Raw genomic sequence first — 24621 nt, 5'->3', positions numbered from 1 at the left:
CCTGTGGGGAGTTTCTGAATGTAACTTCCTGGGTTTTGGGCGGGTCTAGGTTATGGTGACTCATTACGTAAATGGAAGAGTTGATCGGCAGAAACTAGGTCTAAGGGGGTTGTTATACTAATAGGTTGTCGTTTGTTGGGGACAAGGGAGCAAAAGTTGCTCCTTTGTCCCCACAAGAAGATTTCGACAATAATTCATAGCAATCTGGATGACTGAGAACCTCCACAGATCCACATAAGTGTGTTGCTTTTCTGTAATTGTTGGCTCTGCGATCAAGCTTCTCATCGTTTAGATGGTACGTCAACCAATCTGATTCTGGTGCAAAGATTTTTGCTGCAGAAATGTGGCAAACCATGAAAGTGAAAGCAGTGCTTCGTTTGAATGACAGTTTATGCCAGACAGAATCTGCTAGTTTGAACCTGACTTTCAGGCTCATATTCAATACATCTGATGGTTTCAGGACATAAAGGTAGCAGTGAGGTGGGTTTTGTTTTTTTTGTGTGTTGCACTTGGGAAATAAAGGGTTCTGTAATAGTTGTCATATGAACAAAAATGAAACAAAGGAAATTTGAGGGGAATGCAAAAGTACAGAAACTTTTCCTTATGATCTATAAAAAGTCACCAGAAATAACTGATCAATATTGATAAGGATAAATGTGACAAGACCGTGCAGCGCTACTATGTAGAAATGACTTATAATCTGCTGGGTGAATGCTCACGTGTTACGCGCACGCACGACAGATATTCACAGAGTTGTGAAAGTGATTCCAGTGTGACATGGCAACAGGGATCTATAAACAGTATGCTTGTTTGCTCTTTCTGGTCAGTGGGTCACTGGGCTCAGATATAGGCCTCAAGTGGCGCAAACAATGGCTAAACCAGAAGCGAGGGCCTAAACAGAGACACTTAAAAAAAGAAAAAAGTCAGACACACTGGCATTGAGCAAAGGGCTGTCTCACGTGCAGAGAGGAAGCAAGTGTACCTGGAAAAGAGAACATGCAGCCATGATGAAAGATATGTTGGCAAGCAGAATGTCACTTTTCTTGTGGGGAGGGACAGGTGGATTCCCCACAAGTAAGTTAACAAAACACTGCCTGGCAAATAGACAAATGCACGTGAACGCCCTTCACTACAGCGACGTGCAGGTACAGTAAGAAAGCACACAACCTCATCGGACCAGATAATACATTAGTCATTGTTGATAAAGCCATTTACTGTCTGGTTCTCAGCCTTCAGATGAGTGACTCACTGTTTCTGTTCCATTTGCATATAAATAACAATTGATAGGGGCACTGGTTGCACTGTATCACCCGGCTGACAACGATAACTAAATATCTGGTTCAAGATGTAAAAGTAGCAGACAAGGCTGCCTTGAGGTTGGCCTTTAATAAAAACTCAATCACATCGACTAGTTTTTTTGACAAAAACAATGTCAGCAGTCCCCTGCATTGAAAAAACCCTGACATTTTGCAAGGCTCTCTTCTCTGCATCACAAATACAGGTGGACTCCAGTCTACTTCACATGCTCTCCCGAGAACTGGGGGTGTGTGACATGTGAGTCCCTCAGCAAGAGGGACATCTTGCAGACCAAGAAGTCCCACTGAACTCATTCCTCAAGGGAAGACTTGCTGGAAGAACCCAATGACACTGGCCACATGCCCCCTACTGTCTAGGATATTTGAGCCAAAGAGGACTTAACCTGAATGCAAAGTACACATTTTAAAAGTGAGGCATCACATCCTTGCATTTTGCTTGTAGAAACAAGATAAAATGCTGTTGGAAATTGTTCATGATGAGTGGTTTTGTCTATTGCAAAACCATATTATGTTGTATGCATACACTCACTTTTACGCAATAGAATGATTCCCCATATTTTATGACAAAGGCTACCCACCAAACGATAGCAATAAGTATCACCACCACACAAGACAGCTACATCAAGATCAGCTACATGAGCTTGTTCAATTCAAAAGATAAACAAATACAACTTGATGTCTCTCCAGAAATAGTGTAGTAGCTACACTTAAGTCATTTTGGGGGCATTTTTTTAGAAAAAGATTTATGTATGCATATATTCTGAAAAAAAAACATAACATCTTATTGATATATATCTCAATATATATATATATATATATTATTATATTATATTATATATTATATTATATATATATATATGTATGTATGTATATACATACATATAAAAAATACAATGTAGATGCATACACATACATGTGCCACCATCTTCACTTCATCTCCAGCCAGTAAATTGATGTTTTCAAAGCTTATTTCAGGATTGTGCTTACCTCCAGCAGGCCTGCATCCAAAATGGACTGAGCCTCATTGAAATGCATCTTGTTCATTTTTTTTCCTCCCCTCTCCTTCCGGTGTGAAAGGGGTAAGAGATTCTAACAGGGTTGCATAATGCCTGTGTGTGTGTGTGTGTACGTGTCTGGCAGTCTTGCACACTCTGGCCAAGTAGTGGAACAGATTACTTGCTGGGTTTGAACACCACTGCAACATATGATGACCTCATCGTCACATGGTGGTGATGATAAAATGCTCGAAAAGCCATGTCAGCATGGAAATAAGGCTAGAAACCAGCCAGAACGAGACAGTTCCTTTCAGACATATGGGAAACTGACAAGAGAAATTTGGAGACGTACAACAGGTCTTGGCACCGCCAGTATATTAATCCAAAACTTTGACTGCAGCCAGATATTAAGCGTGAGAACTAAAGCCATGCCACATGAATCATTCTCCGTGATGAATAATATTTAGTGCTGCAATCAGAATAGATACCACAACACATGTAAACAAAACACAAAGTTACTGGAATCTTGTTCTGAACACCCACAATTGTAGTGCATCAGACAAAAAGGCTATTAAAGTTGGGATAATTAGCAGACATTACAAAAGCTTTGATAGCGCTCGTGAAAGTAAAGTTCCTGGACAGGACACTCAAGGATTTTTTTCCAAAGTTGCTGTGGAACAATGATGCTGGCTCCAGTGACACACCACATTTAGTGGAGTATAATCGAGGCTTGACCACACTATTATTTGCTGGCTATTCATTGTGATGGGTGGTATGTAGGTCTGGTAGGAAAAATAGATTATCTTTTCTGGCTACACAGTCCTGCTGTCGTGAAGACATTCTGGATCAGATGAGAGAAAACAGAGCATCAGCAGCATTAGCCACAGCGGTTGGATACTCCATTAAGCATGCCACCACAAGAGGGCTGATGTAACAGTCGAGGTTAAATGTTCCAGAGTTAGTCTGTTTTGCAACTTATACTAGGCAACAACTGCATCAACATCCATCATGGTCACCAATTAGAAAAAGATTCTTTCATTTTTTTTTACCCAGGCCAGCTGAGACATCACCACCACCACAAGGACCAGTGTACTGAAGAGTAAACAACAGGAAAGGCAGGCAGAGAAAAAAAAGGGGGGAATACTACAGAAGCCTCTGGAAAACAAAAAAAAAAAAATCATGAACCAAAACTCAGATGTGGTGATTTATTTGAAACCAACAATACAACAGCTACAATATACTTGAGATGTGGATCCTAAACACCCCATATTTTCAGCCCAAGGATTATGAAGTAGTTACACATACTAAATATGGTCTGACAGTTTTAGGACTTAAAAAAAAGCTTCACAATTGACTGAGCTACTTGCTCATTAGAAGATTAAGAGAAGGATTATCCTATGAAGACTTTACATTTCACAAATATGCCAAAATGACAAAAAGTAGTGCTTAGATTCATTAGGGTTCGGATGTCAACATTTAGAAATGGTATGAATATGCGGCTTTTCTGACAGATAAGTTATATTCTAATGGTGGCAGGCGACTGTTTCAGCAAGAAGAAAATGTATCAGATTATTTCTCAGTACATTTGTAATGGATGGATTAACAGTATTTTTAGACAATCTGCAATTATGGACCTCTGTACTCAGGGGCCAATTAAAAAAATGTCTACATTGGAGCTGTTTATTACATCCTTAAATTCACATTCTTTTCTAGCTTCTAAAATACTTTTATTTCAATTACATTCAGCTTTTTGATGATGTGCATACATTTGGCTGATTTATTGATATCTAAAAGGGACAACAAGAAAGAATGAGGCCAAGAACAGTGTTGGAAATATGAAAACAGAGTGGAGAAGCAGGAATGAAAAATGCAGCCTCGGGGGGGGGGGGGGGGGGGGGGGGGGGGGGGGGGACAGGCAAGTGTCTTCTTCAGCCGGTCCCAAGCCCAGATAAATGCAGAGGGTCAAGAAGGGCATTGGGCATGAAACATGTGCCAAACCAAATGTGAATCAGACCAAAGAATTCTGCTTCGATCAAGGCCCGGGTTAACAATGACCGCTATTGGTGCCGATAGCCTACAGGGTATCAGTGGAAATTAGGCTACTGTGGGATGAAGAAGGAGAAGAGGAAGTCGTGTTCAGAAGCAGAGAGAGAAGAGAAAAGGCAAGAGTCTGGGACAGAGTAAGGATTTTGATTATTGGGACGATGACAGGAAAGGTAGACAGTTGGTAGACATGATGCAGAGAAGGAAGGTGGGTATACAGTGTGTCCAGGAGACCAGTTGGAAAGGTAGTAAGGCTAGAAGCAGGTTATAAGTTGTACTTTAATGTTACTGACAGAAAGAGAAATGGAGTAAGAGTTATCTCCAAGGAGGAGTTTGTGAGGAATGTTCTGGAGGTGAAAAGAATGTCAGATAGACTTAGAAGCCTGAAATGTGTGATTGAGTGTGTGATGTTCAATGTTGTTAGTAGCAGGTGGGATGAGAACTAGAGAAGGAGAAGTTCTGGAATTACTTAGATGAAGTGATGCATCATATCCCCAGAGATGAGGGAGAAGTAATTGGTATAAACTTCAATGGACATGTTTGTGCAGGCAATAGAGGTGATAAAAAAGTGATGGGCAGATTTGATATCCAGGACAGGAACGCAGATGGACAGATTGTGGTAGACTTTGCAAAAAGGATGGAATTGGCTGTATGGTTGTAGTGAATCCTCTTTTTACCCCAGAAAAGAAAAGATCATAGGGTAGCTTATAAGAGCAGAGGTAGGAGCAAGCAGGTAGACATCTTGTATAGATGAGGTAATCTGAAAGAGATCAGTGACAAAGTGCAAAGGAGTGGTAGGTGAGTGTGTAGCCAGACAGCATAGGATGCTGGTTTGTAGGATGACTCTGGTGATAAAGAAGATCACGAGGACAAAGGCAGAACAGAGGACAAAGTGGTGGAAGCTAAAAATGGAGAAGTGTTGTATGTTTTCAGGGAGGAGTTGAGAAAGGCTCTGGGTGGTCAGGGAGGGAATCCAGATGACTGGACAACTCCAGCTAATGTGATCAGGGACACAGGTAGGAGAGGACTTGGCGAGTGTCGTCAGGAAGGAAAGTAGATAAGGAGACTTGGTGGTGTAATGAAGAAGTTCAGGAGTATATACAAAGAGAAAGCGGTTAGCAAAGAAGAAGTGGAACACTGAGGGGGCTGAAGAGAACAGACAGGAGTTCAGGGAGATACAGCATAAGGTAAAGATAGAGATAGCAAAGGCAAAACAAAGGGGGTACGATGACCTGTATGCTCGGTGGGACGGTAAGAAGGGAGAGAATGATCTATACAGGTTGACAAAATAGGGATGAAGATGGAAAGGATGTACAACAGGTCCAGGTGATTAAGGAAAGAGAGGGAAATGTATTGACAGATGCTAGAAGAGTGATGGGAAGATGGAAAGAGCTGATTAATGAGAAAAACAAAAGAGAGGTAAAGGGCGAAGGAGTGACTATTTTAGACCACAAAGTAAAACTGAAGTGAGGAAGGCATTGAAGGGGATGAAAAGTGAAAAGGCAGTTGGTCCTGATGATATACCTGCGGAGGTATGGAAGTGTCTAGCAGAGGCAGCAGTACGAGTTTCTGGATAGATTGTGCGACAGGGTCTTAGAGAGTGGGAAGATGCCTGAGGAATGGAGAAGCGTGATGGTGCCCATTTTTAAGAATAAGGGGGACGTGCAGAATTGCAGTAACTATAGAGTGATAAAGTTGATGAGCCATACAGAGAAGTTATGGGGAAAGAGTTGTGGAAACTAGACTGAGAGCAGAAGTCAGCATTTGCAGTAGTATGCCTTCATGTAAGGAGACTTGGTGCCAAGAGAGGAACTCTGGTATTGTATGAGGAAGTCTGGAGTGGCAGAGAAGTATATTAGGCTGCTGCAGGACATGTATGCTAGCTGTGAGACAGTGGTGAGGTGTGCTGTAGGGGTAATAGACAAGTTCAAGGAGAAAGTTGGACTTCGTCAGGGATCAGCTCTGAGCCCCTTCTTGTTTGCAGTGGTGATGGACAGGCTGACAGATGAGGTTAGACAGGAATGTCCAAGGACCGTGATGTTTGCAGTTGATATTGTGATCTGTAGTGAGAGCAGGGAGGTGGGGGTATGCTCTGGAAAGGAGAGGAATGGAGGTTTGCCACAGCAAAATGGAATATATGTGTGAATGAGTGGAACCCTGGTGTAACGCCGAGGCAACAGGGTGTGGAGATCAAGAAGTTGGAGGATTTTAAACTGCTTAGGGTAAACAGTCCAGGGCAACAGAGAGTGTGGAAAAGAGGTAAACAGGTCCAAACAGCTTGGAATCAGAGAAAAGTGTCAGGGGTATTATGCGATAGAAGACAATCAGCCAGAATGAAAGAAAAGGCATACAAGACAATGAGGAGACCGGCAATGCTATATGCAGTGACAATGATGAAAAGAGAGCTGGGGGTTACAGAAAGGAAGATGTTGAGGTTCCCTTCGGGAGTGACGAGGATGGATAGGGTCAGGAATGAGTTCAGAGAGACAGCATATGTTAGATGTTTTGGAGAGAAGGTCAGAGGAGCCAGACTGAGATGGTTCAGTCATGTACAGAGGAGGGATAGTGAATATATTGGTAGACGGATGCTGGAACTGGAGCTGCCAGACAGGAGGTCTAGAGGAAGACCAAAGAGAAGATTTATGGACGTAGTGAGAGAGGATATGAAGTTATTTGGTGTGAGAGAGGAGGATACAGTGAAGAGGGTTAGATTGGGAAGGTTGATTTGCTGTGGCAACCCCTGAAGGGAAAAGCCAAAAGGGAAATAGGAAGAAGAAACAGGAATGAAAGCACAGCTTTGAACTTGTGTAAATCACCTGCAAGACAGCAGGTCTCAGGAGTTGTCTCAGGAAGGAGCATGACTTTAGAAAACTGCCAGGAAGCAGGAAAGATGTTTCATTAGCACTCCTTTTGTTTCCTTAAGTGTCAGGGTAGGTCTGCTCTCTTGCATTTTGCCAGTTTAACAGTTATGCATCAGACAAAACTGCCATTGCTGTTGGGATAATTAGCCGACGTAACAAATGCAGGCCAGGCCGGCTCAGCTTTGATGGCACTCGTGAAAGTAAAGCTCCTGAACAGGACACTCAAGGCTTGTGGTAGGTCTACAGCTCTAATTCAAGCCCCCATAAGCTTCTCTCCAGATATCACCAGCTCACGCTCTTCCTGCCATTTGATATTTCCCTTGTTTGAAACAGGGAAGCTAAGTCTCTGCAGATACCTCAAAGACAGACGAGAATAACAGTCCGCACTCGAACACAGGCAGTTATGGAAAATTTAGAAACAGTATGCTTTTTCCATTAAATTAAGTTTAGTAAATGCCAATGTTGAGCCCACAGCTGCGCTTGTTTTTGCCAAGATGGAAGCTTGCTCACTAAGGGGCCCATGAAAACGACGCCACACAGACGAGCAAACTCACAAAGCAGGAAGATGCACATTCCTGGACTGGAAATGATTAAAAGTGGAAATTAGAAGGTGCTGTTTTTGTTCCCCAAGGTGGACAGCTTTTGCCCATCATTAAGGACTTGCAAGATTTTGAGCCAATTATCAGGTTTATTTTAACTGTTTTTTTTTACCCTCATGCACTACTCTATGATAGGAAAAAGACCCATGGAGTGCCTTGAACATCTTGAATGTTTAAAAGTTGAAAGTGGTATAAATGCGAGACAATTTCCTGTTGTTTTTTTTCTTTTTCCCCAAATACAATTTGACACCTGTGAATGACAGTACAATTACAAGGCGGCAAAAATACGATGCGCCCTAAAGCAACCTTGTGGTGGTGATCGTGATGACATTCGTGTTTTGTTTTGTGTTTAATGTACTTGGAAATATGCATCAAAAGATTTTTTAAGATTTTTTTCATCAGAAATTGTGAGGCATTATTTTCCAACCAGATTACTCGGTAAATTAATTTTATTGTTTTGTTTTTTTTAAAACCTGCTTCTGTAAGTAGAATGTGCAATTACCTATATGTACATAAAATTCAAAGGAACAGCCTAAAGTGTCTGGAAATTGGTAGAAGACTATTTGAGAGGAAAACAAAAAAAAAATGAAAACCTGAACTTTTCCACTTTATCAAAATGTTACAAAAATGTGTTCAAATGCTATTACATAAAAATAATTAATGAAGCCCTAAAACATGCAAACTACATTTAATATTTGAGCTGCCAGTTGACTGAACAAACACCGGAAGTCAGCCAGCCGTCTTCCGCTGCAGAGCTGGACGTAAATATATCAACAACTTTACACTGACCTTTAAACCAGACCACACACTCATCCTCTAATGCAGAAGTAGACTTCCTATTCACGTGAAAACGCAGAAACAATGTTACATCACACCGTTTAAGTTTCTGGGAATCGAAAAGGTCCAACGACCACTGGACTTATTTCCTAGAATCTCGGATTACTTGAGATTGTAGCGAAAAGCCACTAAAAGAGTGCTTGGCACATTAATCGGGAGAGACATCGGTCACAGCTCGATGTCGTTTAGCACACAGTATACGCTAGTGAAATGAATGAATTTGCCCTTAAAAGTAACGCTTTTCAGGGTGACAAAATTATTTGGGCATTTTTTTCCCGGACTATTCATCTCGGCTTTCATCTGGACTCACCCGCAACAAGTGTTTTCTTTCTTCGCAGCCAAACGAAAAATGGGCAGATAGTTTTTCGAAGCGAGACGTTATTTAGGCCACTTGTGTGAAGTGAAAGCTGGCGTGAATCCCTTCACTGTCTCCTGTCTTTCAAAGTTGGCGCGGATGATACCATAAATGGACTCTGCCCACAATGCGCAGTTACTATATTATTATATACTCTTGTGAATACCATTACAGTCCGCTTGATATATTATTGGATTAATACATGTAGTAGATGTCACTACGGGGTTTGTGGACCGACTACGTACTTTCAGTATTAAATGTGATCAATTAAGGCAGGAAAATTTAACCTACCTCAGTCCGCACTTTGGTAGAGTCGGAGTCCTCTCATTGGTCAGTTTCGTTCGTGTACAATTATGGACGATGCAGCGAGGCCTGCACCTGGGTAACCGCTATGTTTTTTTTTAAGAACAAACATGAGGGAAACAGTTTAATTGGAAAGAAAAAAATGCACATCTTGAACCAATGTCATTAATTCAGAAAAATGCAGAACAATCAAATACAGTGAAAGCCTTTTGTGTGTGTGAAAGCCTATGTGAAAAGGGGATACCAGAAAAGCAAATGTGTGCAGAGCTTCTCATTGTGCAAAACAATAACTAAATAACTTTTGACAAATTGAAATTATTGGGTATTTATTTTTTCTCTTATTTATGTATTTGATGTGTATTATTCTTGATCTATCTGTATACATGGCAGATAGGAGGGACACCTTTGAAATTATTATGAAAGATTTGTCAGGGCAAGATGATGACAGAAATTGCAAGGGCATACAATTAACTAAATACGGTCTCTAGTCTATGAGATGTACCATCTAACTCACACGCTACGATGGCAAGACAGTCGTGTAAGGAGAAGGATGATAAAAATTTTTAGTTTCAACACCCTGGCTCCGTATGAGCTAATGGTGGCCAATCACTACTGCTGACAGCTGTTGTTTTGGTACAATATTGTAAAATTAAACGGTGAACACTGAGATGAGTAAAAAGTTCTCAACACAGATACAGATGCAAATAGTGTTAAATGACATTTAAATAATTATTGGTAAAAGTCTCTTTTGAGCACAATTCACAGTTACAGAGATTTTCCTCTCTTCCATTAATATCTCACACAGCTTTTGGGGGAAAAAAAAACACGCAATAGAGGACACTGCAGTTACTAAATGATATACCATCAGACATTATTGAATCTCCAAATCTGCATGTTGAGCTCATATTGTTGAAACTGCTGGGTCCAAATGTGGAAACAATTAATTCATGCTGATTGATTCATTTTATGCTATCAATTTTCTTTACTGCAGTAGTATGCGCATCAGTCTATATTTAATGGTATTGCAGGCAAATTGAGTTAATTTCAACATTTTCACAATTCAAAGTGCTTTATAAAATCCTTGAAAGCACTCTGAGAAAGTTCATAGGACCAAACATTATTAAGTATCATTGAAATACAATTAAAAGCACAGCAAGACCCCAATCTGGCCTTTTTACAGCTCCAAACTTGTTTCGCTGGGTACATTTCAAAAGTATTTCAACAGGCCCTTGTTCTCAGGTCCCGCAAACCTCCCATTGAGGGATTCACTGTTGCCACAATAAAAACAGTTCCGGTTCTCTAATAATTGAAGTTTCCTAAAATCAGCTCTGAAAGAGCCACAGGCGAGCATCAACTTCAACTTTCATCTAGGGAAGTCTTTCACAGAATGCATTTTAATTTGGGTTCTTCTCTTTTATCTTCTTCTTCCTCTCTCCTTGATTTTGCATTTGTTGCAAACTTTATACTTGTTAGAGTGTGAAGGTTTGTACTTGTTTTACCCCAGCAAAGTAGTTTTTTGCAATGTTAGGTTATATACATGCTTTATTTTAAATTTTAGGAGACGTCATTTGTAAATAGCAGATGTATTTTTAGAACACTTCATTCCCATGAAAATGATCCTGTTTTGATTAGTTTGGTCCCATGACAGTTCAAAATTGTAGAAGAGTCAGTTTTTAATTCACATTCAAATAGCCAAAGGCTATACCAGATGTTGGCAGTCATCTCTTGCTCAATGGACCCCTTAGTGTCCAATGATTCCATCTATCTATATTGCATCCTGTGACACAGAGCACTTTTTCTTGGGCCTTATTTATATATAATCTCCTGTCAGTGAGGCGCCAACCACGCCTGGACATAGACTTACGCCGGTCATTCACACGTAGCAAAAAGCATGAGATATTCTGAATCAGATAAAGGAGCTAAAGCTAAACACTAAATCCAAAATAATGCAGCTGAGTGTACAGCATCCCCAGAAGTTTCTGAAACTCCTTGTATTTGTTTTTTTTGGTAAGACATATGTGGCACCTTCCTTGGCATCTGATGTTTTTGCTCCACATGATAGCACAGCTGTCTGAGTAAAGACTGCTTAATGTCCGATCTAACACACTCTGGCATCTGCTTTCACACATGCACCACATCTTGTGTGAAAGAAGAACACTGCAGTGACTGGACATCCTCCCAACAGCACAGTTACACTGCATGTGGAGGAAACTGAAACAAAACAGGTCACAACATTTTGAGATTAAACATTTTCCAGCTCCATCTTGCCAGCAGTCTAGCTATGTAGACCACTGATCCCCGAAGAGGGTGTCAGAACTGCCCAGGGGGCTGCGAGATGATTTTCAATCGATAGTTTTATAGGAATCCTCTAAACCTCAATAATCAGCTGGTTAAAATGATCAAGAATTGCCAATCTTTTTATAGAAATACCAGAAATAGAAAAACAAACTGCCAAAACAATCAGCAACAAATTTACTTTTATTTGCCATCCAATGCATCATAAAAAAACAATTATTTGAGACAGAAAAAACTGAACTGTCAACTAGTTATGTGGAGTCTGGTGCATTTATGTGGGAATTGGGACCCGAAACCTTTTTGGAATCCCTTCATTGGGTACAATAGAAATCTTCAGTCCATGATAAACCAAATGACAGCATGAAGGTAAACGTCAAGCTCAGTGATGAGACGGAAAGTTACTTCTGTTGTGAAAGCAACCATCCCCCTGCCGCCCCGCCCCCCCTCTCCTTCAGGGGAAGGGGGGCCCAGCAGAGGGCCTGGGGTTCATCTAATGGCAAAACAAGCTGGGGGATGATCTAATGTTTTGGCAACAACCTGCCTTAATTAACTAATTCAGGATGACCTCAGTTCTGAGGAAAGAGGAGTGTTTTTCCCTATTCTCTTTCTCCACGTGCATGCTGAAAAGGATGCAGCACTTGCCACCATTACTTGCGGTTCCCATGAGGACAATAAATGTTTGGGTTTTTTTTTTTCCCCTCACACACACACACAAGTGTTATTCAACAACTTGCCCTCCTTTTAGTTAAAAAGCAGAGCTTCAATGTCTGAATAAGTGGAGATAAGCGTGACTGTGGTAATAAGTATACTTGGCACATACCGAAGAGCTGCAGGCGAGGCAGTGCAGAGCAATCATGGCAGAACCACGTGTTGTGTTTTTGAGCAGCCACGTGATCGTGTCAAACAGAGCTTTTTGAAAGAAAAAAAAAAAAAACAGAACAATGATTGTTCAGAACTTTATATGTGATTTTTTTTTGTTGACAAGTGAGGTCCACGTGATTTTTTTTTCAGAAGAAGAAAAGCGTAAAACAACATTTGTGAAGGGAGATATTCCTGTAAATATGAAAAGATCGAATATATTTTATTTCTAATTTTTTGAAGTTCTCATTTAATAGAACAAGACCCATGGAGGAGGTCTACATTATCATAACAACGATAATGCTGGTCTATATAATATCAAAAAAAGAGCATTGAAATCTAATTGAAAATGACATGGGTAGCATGGTGGCACAGTTGTTAGGGCTTCTGCATCACATCAAGATGGTTCCTGGCTTGATTCTCATGGGAGACCTTTCTGTTTGCATGTTCTACCCATGCCTACAGGGTGTTCTCCGGGTTCTCCAGTTTCCCCCCACAGTCCAAAAGCATGCGGTGAGTTCACTCGACACCCTGAATTCCCCAGGTTTGGGGATGAATGGGTAACATCCAGGACTGACTATGTGATCTTACCCAATGACAGCTCAGATAGGCTCCAGCCACCCTGCGAATGTACAGATGATGAATCAATTAGTTAGTTAGTTAATTAAAATGACATAAGTGACACATGCCATTTCAGTCTTTTGATGACATGTTAGAGAAGGTCTCTGCTCAAACATATTAGCCAGTCATATACAGTGAAACCTTTTTTTAATACATAGGCAGGGATGGAAAGGAAAGAAGGGACAAGCATAGGCTACTGGAGCGCACAAGTTTATTTAGAGTTGCTTCATCACTTCCTTTCTCACACTCACACAGAAATGAGAAATGAGGGCACAGGACCAGGGCTCTTCATGGAGGTGACCTGTGATTATATCCTTACCTTTGGAAACGCCACGTGGCTTTTAATGAGACATTTGAAGCTATGGATCGGACAGAGTGCTTCTGTCTTCAAACAGGCTGAAACCTCGAAGTCTTCAGCTGTAAACAGGAATATCTTCTGGTATCTACTTCCCATTCTGTTCATCCTGTTTTCACCAGAGCAACTGCTCACCGAAAAACATGAAATTGTTGTGACCTGATGGTCTTTTGTGGTCGACACGCACAATCAAGGAATGAACAACAAATTCTTTTGCAGAAGGTTATTATTGTGAAGCAGATGACTTGTGATTATGCTTAACAATTGAAGGAATGAAAAAAAATACATTGTTGGAAAATTATACTTCTGCTGTTTGCCCTCAGTTTCAGGTCCGCACAATGCAATTGAAGGTTTGGGAAACAATGTGGGTAGCTGGGTTATGTGGGTTATGTGGAAAGAATAGATCATTAAAATAATCTGAATAGATAATCAAAATAATCTGAAGCCACCCCAACCAGCAAGAAAACTGGTTGTTATCTAGCCAGAAGTCTATTTGCGCTGACTTTTAATCATGAACTAACTATGAAATGTATTCCTATGTTGGGTGTAGATGACTGAACCACCAAATCCACCCTAATAAAGATGAGACATATCCCAATGACCCCACAAATTTGCTCAAGACAATAAACTGAGGCTCTCGCAGGTTCTCAAACTGCTATCCTGACCATCACAAATTAGCCCCCGCTAGGCTCTCTGCAGGTCACGTCACTCACAGAGTGATGGTCATCTACAGTAAATACCAGAATTACGACCAAATTTTGCTGTGCAATATCAAAACCTTTGTCTATAAGCCAACCATCCAATATTCACCAAGAAGCCCTGCGTTGAGGATTTGCTTTGTGGTGCTCTTTACAACAACTGAATGATGAAATGGAGTCTCATCAGGTTTCCCTCAAAACAGCTGAACGAAACAATAAACTACAGACCAATGATTTGCTGTTTTACAACAGTCATCTACTTGAAAACACAAAACATAAGCTCGATTCAACTTGGAAAAAACTAATGAAAATAAATGAAGGTAAAGATTGGGTACATCATACTTGAATATAATTATTTTGTACAAAAGTAAAAATAAACTTCAGAAAGAATCCTTCATAAGACAATCTTTGTCATCTTTATTGAGAAATTTGTATATATATATATATATATATATATATATATATATTTTTTTTTTTTTTTTTTTTTTTTAAATTATATTTATTCTATTTTTTTCCATCTTCCAGGAACAGAGGCGTATACTTGCTGCTAAGCTGAGCACCATGGATACTGGCAGGTCCACATTTCTCTGAGTAAACAACACCCTTATTTCTTTTATCTGTTGCCTGGGCCCGAGCGTCATAACACAAACCGTTTAAGGTCAGGCATATATAAACATAAACTTATCTGAGCTTTCTTACCTGTTACAGTTCAAGCACTGTGGTGAAAGCTTCTTAAGTAATGTGGCAGAGTGCTGGTTATTACATTCCTTAAACGCTTCTATTTCCCTTGTTATGCAACAAAGAATCTCTTCCCTTCCGAGAACCGGGCTGTCATATTTTATCGCTCTTCCCAGGTCGCTCCTTTGTCCTTTCATTGACTTCCAGTTCCAGAGACGGAAGCTTATAACTTCTTAGACATTGACCCTCGTTCGAACCACTGGACTTCAGAGTGGAGGAAGTCAATTGGCGGCCCCGAGACGCAATGTCATCAGCCGTTGCGGTTGTTTTTGATCACAAAGGCTCCCGCACACACACGAAGAAAAGCAGAACGGGGATGGAACAAGCAGAGGGTGAATTACCGTTCATGGAGTCTCTTAAAATGTATTTGTCGGGGAGTGATAGTGATTAACTTATACTGTCAAATCATGCTTTTTATTGTGGTCTGACATTGGATCCATACAACTCTGTGGAGAGCAAAGAAGAGTCAATACAAACGACCGAGAAGTGTATTTATCTCCTTTTAGCAGTTAGATAAACCCATATTTTCACCTGCAAGTCGATAACGCCTGTGTGTTCTGCTTGGTGCCTGGCCGGGAGTTTGCATTTTGCGGTTCTTTCATCTCCTCCATCCTCCAACCTCCAGGCGCAGCATGAGCTGAGCCGTAAGTCCGCTGCTGATGGTAGCTGCCACTGGGCTTCTCCGTATACTTCAAGTTAAATAGTATGTAGAAAAGTGTCAAAAGCTGCTCAAAAAAAGAGCAGACAGGCCGGAGGAGACGTATGGAAATGAGTAGGAGGAACTCTGATGCTACATGATGAAGAGGTGTAACACTCTGTGGACATTAATTCTAACATGCTGAAATACACTTTGCCATTGACTTCTGGAAATTGGAGAGCTGGTGTTTGATTTAAGGAAGCACGATGCAGAAACATAACATTCACATGATAGTATTGCTGGAATAAACCATTTTGAAACATTTAAGTGTGCTGGCAACGGCAAAAAATGTACAGTGATGGATAGCTTTTCGCGGAGTTGAATATACCGCTCGGAGGAGGTCGCACTGATATCTAGAGGTTCCGCAGAAGTTTTCTGGCAGACTTCCTGAGAGACAATCAACTTATCAGATAAGTAAGTAAAACGCTGTGTTATTTCAGTCATTTTATGAAGGGAATGTCTATTATTGTCTGCTTAGATGTTATTGGTACATATAAATTCCGTGTTGTTAAGTCACCCTCATGCTCTGTATACAAATGAAAATGTCCACCTCACCATCCAATCAGCTTTTATTGTGGCCACAATGCCTGGGCCACGTAAGTGTTTGTCTCATTCCGATCAGCATGTATTCAACAACAGGGCTATTTATTCATCTGGCTTCCTGCTATTCAGGCTTGCTGAGACTGCTGGCGTGGACGCAGGTAGTCTGTCAAAGTCGGCAGCTCTTTTTTTCTCTGCTGACTTCATTCAACTCACACCTTGGCAACCCTCGCCTCTCTTCACAAACTATTTATGAAACTTCTGAAGATGTAGGCATGTAAAAATAGCAGCCTTGTTTTTCTTGGTCTTACTGGAACTTATGCGATTGTACTATCAAGCAAACCAACTGGTGCCTGAGATGTGTCCTGGAAACTGTTCATCTAACAAGCCGTCAATCAGCGAAAGCACCAAATATATCACTTATCCTTGTAACAGCAAGGTCATCCTAAGAAAGCTATAAAATACATAGTTTAATCAGTCGGTATCTACAGTATATATAGTCAGACCGTGAGCTGGGGCGGTGATGGGATGGCTTGAACCCAATTCCAATATTGTTGCTTGGAGAATCATGGCTAATGTTGGTTTTGTATCACTCGAGGAAGTAACGCCTTTCAGGTTGTGGAGTTAAAGTTTTTGCTGTTTTTATTTCTGTAATACTTTGTCAGCTAGTAACTCAGCCGTGCTTTGGATAATATTCAGACCTCCATCAAGGTGATCGTTTCTTACAATGACAGCAGTAGAAGAAAAAAAAAAACAACTCAAACCTCTTCATTATCAACATTGTGAGAGGAAAAGGAAGGGAAATGAGAACCGGCTAAAGACTTGTGTGTGTTGGTAACATGGAACTGGCTGCTGCCTAATCCTTGTTTACAGAGAGGAGTTGGGAGCTGATGGTCATTACTATGGCCATAAAATCCTTGACTCGCATTATAGGCTTAATGAAACCTTCTAAAAGTAAATGAAACATTAAATAAGATATTATCCAACTCACCTAGCATGATTTGTGTGTCCCAGCTTCGGACGCACTTCAAGCCGTGACGCTACCGTGGGCATTGCAACCAAAAAAAGGGAGTAATTGCTCTTTTCTTGTTATTGTTGTTTTTAAAGCTAACATTACCGGTCAGAGCTTTCACAAACATGCATCCCAGTTGCCAAGCAGTGTTAAGCGATTTTATGTTTGTTTGTTTTTTTCCCCGATTGTGTTCTTTAGTTTGAACAGGCAGTCGTATTCTGCTTCAGTTGTTTGGGAGGAAGTTGAAACACGGTTTCCCTGTCAAAGAACTGCGGTGTTTTGAAGGGGATTGGATTATTTTTAGCTTTTTATTTTGATGTGGATTTAAATTGAATGGAATGTGAAAGGACGCGGCTCAGAACCCAGTTCTCCTATCTCCAGCTTTAAATATGATGGATAGAGCTTGATGGTTGGATTTTCTTTTATTTACAAAAAGTTAAAAGCCATCAAGGTTTCATCAGAAAAACAAATTCGGGTATTCCCTAATACCAATAATTGGACGCTATCCCGTTATGTTATTATGTTGTGAACATATGTGGATTGTTGCGATCTTAAGCCAAAAGTGTTGAGGCATTACAGTGAGGAACCAAATAGAAAACTAGAAAATCCAAACAGCTGAGCTGAAAACTTCCAATGGAAGTCGGCTGCAAAGAACTGACAGCAAAAGGGGCTAAAAAGTCAGAAAGACGAGATCAGCGGCGGTCGAGATCAGCGGGATAAGTACGGCTTGCCTTGGCGCGTTGGCTGAAACGTGAGAGGCGGCCCGAGCGATTGCCCAGGCAGCAGACAAGACTTCCAGCAGAGCCGACCACAGCCCTCTTCTGGGTTTTATAATGGTAGTGTATAGCTGTGTTACCGCCACTCACTGGAATGTGAGAAAAACGGAAAAACTGACACACGCGCACAAAACGGCAGTTGCTGAATAACTACATTCAGCTTCACTGTGAGCTCATAAAAAAGTGAACAAATTTCTCTTCACATCCAGCAACAACCACCGAGGGCTGCAGACATGCCCAAGTGCTTCCTATCATTCTGTACCTTGAGCAGAGTCAAACCCTGGCGAGAAAACCACATTGTGGTCCTGATTTGTCTCTTTTTGTACAAAACACAAGGAAAGTACTTTCAGTCTTGCCAGAATATGAGGCACAGCTTCTGAAATGTCCTCCACCCTGGATCCGGACGGAGTCATAGCTTGCAGCCTGTGGTCCCGTGAGATGATGCCAGTCTATCGGCCACCAGGGGGCTACAAGAATTTCCAAGAAAAATGTCCCAACCTCTTGTTAGACTTACAGCTCAAGTTATCCTTATTATTCAGTTGCGCAGCAAAAAATGCATCTTGCAAACCATTCTCTCCTTCTTTTTGTTGCATTTCACTCTATGCCTGGATTTATAGCTGTTAAATGGAAACTCAACAAATGTGGGATAAACCAACCCCTTGGTATCAAATACATGTCTGTATACAGTGATCCCTCGCTATAACGCGGTTTACACTTTTCACGGTTTCGTTACTTCACGGATTTGCATCGTGCATTGTGTTCTGCATTCTGATTGGCTAAAAAGTCACTCCGCTTCTCCTCTGCCTTGGCGTCAATAACGTTGCAGTTTAATATGTACACGTACGTGAAACAGCTTGCCAAATTTACCTTACGTACGTGCAAATTCTCTTGCAATTTCGAGTTTCTCTGAAACCTATAATGTTGACGAAACGCTCTGGATCGACAAAAGCACCTGCGGCAGGGCCCAAAAGGCAGCGGAAGATGCTATCTATCGCGGATAAAGTTAAACTTCTGGACATGCTAAGGGAAGGTAAAAGCTATGCGACTGTAGGTCGGCATTACGGAATTAATGAATCTTCCGTTCGTTCCATAAAGAAGGAAGAAAAAAACATAAGGACGACAGCAGCGATGTATAATAGAGTACTTAATTGTAAAATAATTGTGAAAAAAAATAAAGGTTTCTACTTCACGGATTTTGCTTATCAGGGGTTCTTTTTGGAACGTAACCCCCACGAAAAACAAGGGTATACTGTATATATATATGTGTGTGTCAGTTTGTATAGCTGGGATTTTAAGAGCAAGATGCTGAAACATTGGAATCAGATTATTTGACACCAAGGAGTTGGTTTAAATATATATATATAAAACTACAGACTTAAAGTAGATGTGCATTGGTCTGCATATGGGCGTGTAAACAGGGTAAAAAGGCCAGCAGGCATGTGAGGGGGTGGAGGAGTAAAAGGTCAAGGTTGACAGTTTGAGGTCTGGTGATCACATGGTGGAGACAGATGGTGATTTATCAGTGCCCCATAGCCGGTTCCTGCCGGGACGCCACCCTCGGGGTGTAAGTCAACAGGCATGAAACCAGAGAGAAAAAGAAGCAAACCTGTGGTGATCACAAGGAGCGAGCCCACAGAGGTCAGGCAGGCCATTTCCACTAACTGTTGACTATGCATGCTATACATTGATTTTTCATCCAAGGTGGAACAAACAGCAGGGGCCAAGTTACAGATATCGATCTAGTTCAAGATAGTACAGGAACGGGTGAATTTAAACATCCTGGTTGATATAAAATGAATACATAAATGAATAATAATAATGATAATAATTTTGAGCTCATTCAAAATTAAGTGAAATTAAGTGAAATTACTATAGTACAACAGAGTAAAATTCTCAAAGCTGGTTTCCCAGGCGATTCTCGAGCGTAATTTGGCTGATTGGGCGGTTTGCAGATGTGGCAACAAAGGAGGAAACATTTAGAGGGAATAACCATCATAATTTTTTTTTTTTGTAATAAAGTAAAAGTTGAGCTGATGCTTTTATCAGCAGAGATGCTTTGTGACATCAATACACCCTGTGTTTTTTGTGTCGCTGTTTTTTATTAGCGTTTCTGTGTTTCCTTGAAAACCCAATCTTTCATTATACAGCAATATCATTACACAACATGGATTTCAGAAAATGTTTTCATTTGCTTATCACTCCATATTTTGGTCACAATGGTAAAAATGTCCTATGTGAATCATTTACAGTTTCTCTTGATTTTTTTGGTGAAAATGATAACATGTTGCTAACCTGTATTGTACTTTTCCAGATATTCACAGGACTGTATTTTGTACATTTCTTGCTTGCAGTGCTTTATGATTGAAAACAATGTCAAGCTATGTATTGAATTAACGGATATCATTGCAAATCTTTGGTCTTATGTGACGTTTCAAAACACAGGAGCGTCAATGAGTGAGCAAGGGTCATAAATCTACAACACTTTTGCATTGACGACTGCTGAAGTCAAAGGTATCGAAAGGCAACGCAAATCTGTGCCAAAGGTCACATGAAACTCATCAATAAGATCCATTTCTCTATTTTTTAACCCCTCCCCTTTTCTCTTTACCAACTGGCCTGCTCAGCAGACAAGCAGCTGCTGCTCCATACCTCCATCCGAGGGCGAGTTGATCCCCAGAGAGGAAGAAAGGGGCGAGAGAAGTAGGAAGAAGGGCTGGCAGGGTGGCGAGAGGGGGTGGATGGGTGCAACTAGACACTTGGGGTCAAAGGTGAGGCCTGATCTTTTGTGTTGACTTCACCTCAGTCACCACCGGCGCTGTTATTATAACACACACTCATCACTTTTGCTGAACTCCATGGTCCCCTGAACACACACACACACATGCCAGTCTCTGGTGGCCTTTGTCAAACACCCCTCTAACTGCCTTTGGGGGTCCCTGTCCAGCAGACCCCTACCCACACACTCATTACAGGGATTAACCACTGGTGTATAATGTCGAGTCCGGGTCTTTAACTGCAGATTTTGGGTCAGAGCCCGAGGGAGGCAAAAGCTCCGGCGCCGGCCTCCACCCTTGACACACACAACCTCAGATGGGAGATAAATAATAATCACTCCATTCTGTCATCCCCATGCTTTCTCTCTCTCCAAACAACTGCCCACCCCCCCTAAAACTGTCAATCACCCACATCATCACACTCAACTTTTTCTGCATTTTATATCAAGTTATTGCAGGAGAGCGCAGCTTCAAGCACATCCCTGCTCTTAAAAGAAGGCAGGTCAGAGAACCTCACTTAGTTTCTGTACAGCAGCCAGGCAGCATTCATACTAAACAAGAACAAGGTGCAGCACACACACACACACACACACCAGTCCCCACCTTCCACAGAAACCAACGACAAAACAGAGAGCATCGGATGAAAATTTCATGTTAACCATGTGCATGACTTCCTGTTTTTCTCAGCGTGCTGCAATCCCCCGCATTTTGCTAATGCTAATATGACAATTACGTGAAACTCAATGTGTTTTATCCGGTGACATAAGGTCATCTCAGCATTTTGGTCTGCTGTCCCTCAGGCCATTTCATATTTCCACTTGGCAGAAACAATGTCCGCAGATAAACCCTGCTTTGGACACGACTGGCCAGACCCTCACCCTGTCAGTGTGAAGGAATGTCATCCCAAAATCTCAAGGCAAGGCACGGCCCTGAGCCAATGTAAACAAACAACCTACAAATGTTATCACCGCAGCAAGCAAAGGTGGGTGTACATTTAACTTTTTAACCCAAAAACAATCCATGTCATCTGGTCTGCCTCAGCAGCAGGAGCCATATGTGGTTTTTTTTTACATATTCAACCTGCAAGGATGCTCGATTCCGCATCGCGCTTCTTCCTGTTCCTCAGTAGCTATCGCTCAATCGCGTACAAAGACCTGCTCGTACGAGCCGACTAGAAACCTGACAAAGTTTGAATGACAGGCTCGATCGGCCGCTGGAAATAAACCCAGAGCTGGGAAGAGCTGTCCAGTTGCCAGGCTGAATGTGCCTCTCGCAACTGAATCAGTTACAGTGGGTCAATGAACTTGGAAAAAACCTTGGACTCCATAACTCATCGCTCCTCCTGGCCCGCAAACTATCTATAAGCCTCTGAAACACAACAACTTGTCCTTTTAACACCTCACAAACCCTAAAGTATATTACTCAATGAATCATAATAGACTGTAATGCTACAGTCCTGGAGCTAATTCCAGCTGGCATTTGTGTGAGATGTGGTGTTTAGCCTTGATCGCTCAGCTGATCACCGGAGGCCGCCTATAGAGACATCCCACCCTCCCATTCACTCCCATAAAAAATCAAGAAACCAAGTAAACATTTTAGACTGAGGTAGAAGATGGGAGATCCCGTAGAGAACTTTTTAAAATTTTGTTCAATTTGAAGTATTGATTTTCCAACATTTCTTCCTGTCTGCAGGAACCTTCATCAATAAGGCCCAATAATGCCATCAAAAAGGCCCACTGGATAAGATAAGATAAGATAAGATAAGATAAGATAAGATAAGATAAGATAAGATAAGATAAGATAAGATAAGATATTATTGATCCCCACAGGGAAAATTCTTTTCTTTTTGCACCACATTGTATCATGTGCTCTTTCGCACTACCAATTAATCCTAGTTCTGATTTCCCTTTTTTTATGAGTATTCCATGTTGTCAAATAAACCACAGCAAATTCCTTGCATTCGAAAAACTACATGGCGATTAAAGAAAGTCTCATTTTCTGATTCTGTTGAAAAACCAGCTTCCATTGTCGTGTTAAACTCCTTGCTGTGACAAAAAAAACAGACTTGATTTAATCGTCTTGTACCCGTGTTGGCCCAAAGTTTCCAGCGTAGCTCGAGTCTGAGCTTCATTTCCCCGCCCTCTGTCTTATCACCGATGTCCCGCCTCATTATATAATGCCACTCTGCCAGAACCTCCCCCTTCCCGCCCATCATCACCCACCGCTAACCCCCAGAATACCTTACTACTGCCTCTCTGCGCACAAACTCAGGCCTAACCATGTGGGACAGATGATCCAGAGTGTGTGCGTCAGTTAGCAGCAGCGTGAAACCCCCTGTGGACTCTTTGCATGCACGCATATAGAGGCGCTTCATTGGAACATGAATTATGGATTATATGGAAATGAATAATGAAAGAATGATAACAAAACTAGCCGGCGTTGGAAGTTTTGCCACCAGGGATGGAAAAGGAAGACGCGAATCATCCCAGCGAGTGAGAGATTAGATTTGACATAATGTTTATGACGACAGTGTGTCTCGCAACAAACTCAGTTTGGCACGTTCAAGACGGAAACGATTAAAGTCTCATTATTTGTTTAGTAATCCTTGAACGCGGCACCAGATGATATCTCGAAGGCCGTTTCGGCCACCTGTTCCTCGAAAACCTGCAATAGCGAAGACAAGAAAGTGAAGAAAAAGTTGAGTGTTTTTTTTCCCACCGTGTTCTGATGAGTGACATCTGTTTTCAAATATGATGTTATCCCCCGCCAAAAAAATTCCCCGCCTCAGTTAATCCGCTGTGATAATTCAGCTGTATTACTTTCCATCGGTATTTGCCTCATGCGTGTTTATAATCACAGGATGTAGATATCTGCAGAACTAAAATGTCCAAATTTGGACCAGAATCAATCCACGGCTCTGCTAAATACCAAAAGCCTGTCTGACCTAGACTGTTAATAACACACTGATTATTACAGGGCTTCGCTGTTATCACTATATATCACGTCATTATAAACATCGTCTGTGATTAGTCGTTATTTATAACTTCTTTGTCGATGTACCCTCACCTCCCTCTACAGATTATTCAAGAAATACTCAGAATAGCACGGTGACCCGAGACTATTCACGATGGACTGTGACGCGACCGATAATCCTGATGAGCAGTTCCTCCGACCGGGCGCGGATTCGTCCCTGTTGGGCCCCAAAAAACAGTCAGAGGTTACAGAGTATAGTGGATTGATTGGAACTGATTTAATTTGAGTTTAGGTGGGGACCCCACTGGGTCGGGACCCTGGCTTTGTGCGCACAGGTAATCCATCATGGGAAGCGAGGCTCTCCTGACAGACAGAGGAAGGCTCGTAACCGAGGCCTCACAGCCTTGGTAACCAACCGACAAAACAATACTAACAGGAAAAAAAGGAAAAGGAGAAAACCCGCATTGTGGTCTTCCTAAACTGAAAAACCTGAATTGGCCTACCCTCTTCTCTTCTGTAAAAGTTTTCTCATTTACATTTATATTCTGGTGACAATCATTTAAATGAGAATGAACATTGAAGAAACCCACTCGCGTGATAAAAAAAAAAACATGGATTTTAGTAAAAGAGATCAGTGAATCTGGAAAGAACCCGAAGGATTCGAATGCAGAAAGAATGAATGCGCTGTTACGCGAGTGTGAGCTGCGATAGTGGAAAAAATGTTCCTAAATTCTATTAAAACAGCATCCTTAAAAACGGATGGTGTTCAAGAATCATTGAGGAAAAGCTCCTCACTGACGCTGTGGTTTGTAATGGAATAAAGAGAAAGCGGTCAACAAGGGAGAAAAAATAAAATAAAATTCAGATGTTTGGAAACTCTCAGGCTCTGAGTAACGGTGAGTCAGTGAGTAATCCTGCCGGGTGATCGTGATCTCATTTCTGAGCACAACAAGCTTTTCAGCGACGTTTCACACC

General features: G+C 41.4%; 2 long non-coding RNA genes across 2 annotated transcripts; one reads left to right on the top strand and one right to left on the bottom strand.

Moving 5' to 3' along the window:
* Positions 1-12675: 12675 nt before the first annotated feature.
* LOC147227389 (uncharacterized) lies at positions 12676-14857 on the bottom strand. The gene is made up of 3 exons (XR_015107125.1): positions 14836-14857; positions 13403-13565; positions 12676-13084 (listed from the first exon to the last, which is right to left on the bottom strand). It is a non-coding gene; the product is annotated as an uncharacterized LOC147227389 (long non-coding RNA).
* A 218-nt stretch (positions 14858-15075) lies between these two features.
* LOC147227388 (uncharacterized) lies at positions 15076-21719 on the top strand. Its single transcript, XR_015107126.1, has 3 exons — positions 15076-15206; positions 20527-20667; positions 21499-21719. It is a non-coding gene; the product is annotated as an uncharacterized LOC147227388 (long non-coding RNA).
* The last annotated feature ends 2902 nt before the right edge of the window (positions 21720-24621 follow it).

The sequence above is a fragment of the Fistularia commersonii genome, chromosome 14 (genome assembly GCF_037954325.1).
Source record: "Fistularia commersonii isolate RoL2024-O1a breed Wild chromosome 14, RoL_Fcom_v1.0, whole genome shotgun sequence".
Lineage (NCBI taxonomy): Eukaryota > Metazoa > Chordata > Actinopteri > Syngnathiformes > Fistulariidae > Fistularia > Fistularia commersonii.
Note: the sequence above shows the minus strand (reverse complement) of the source record. Positions and strands in the feature narration are given on the sequence as shown.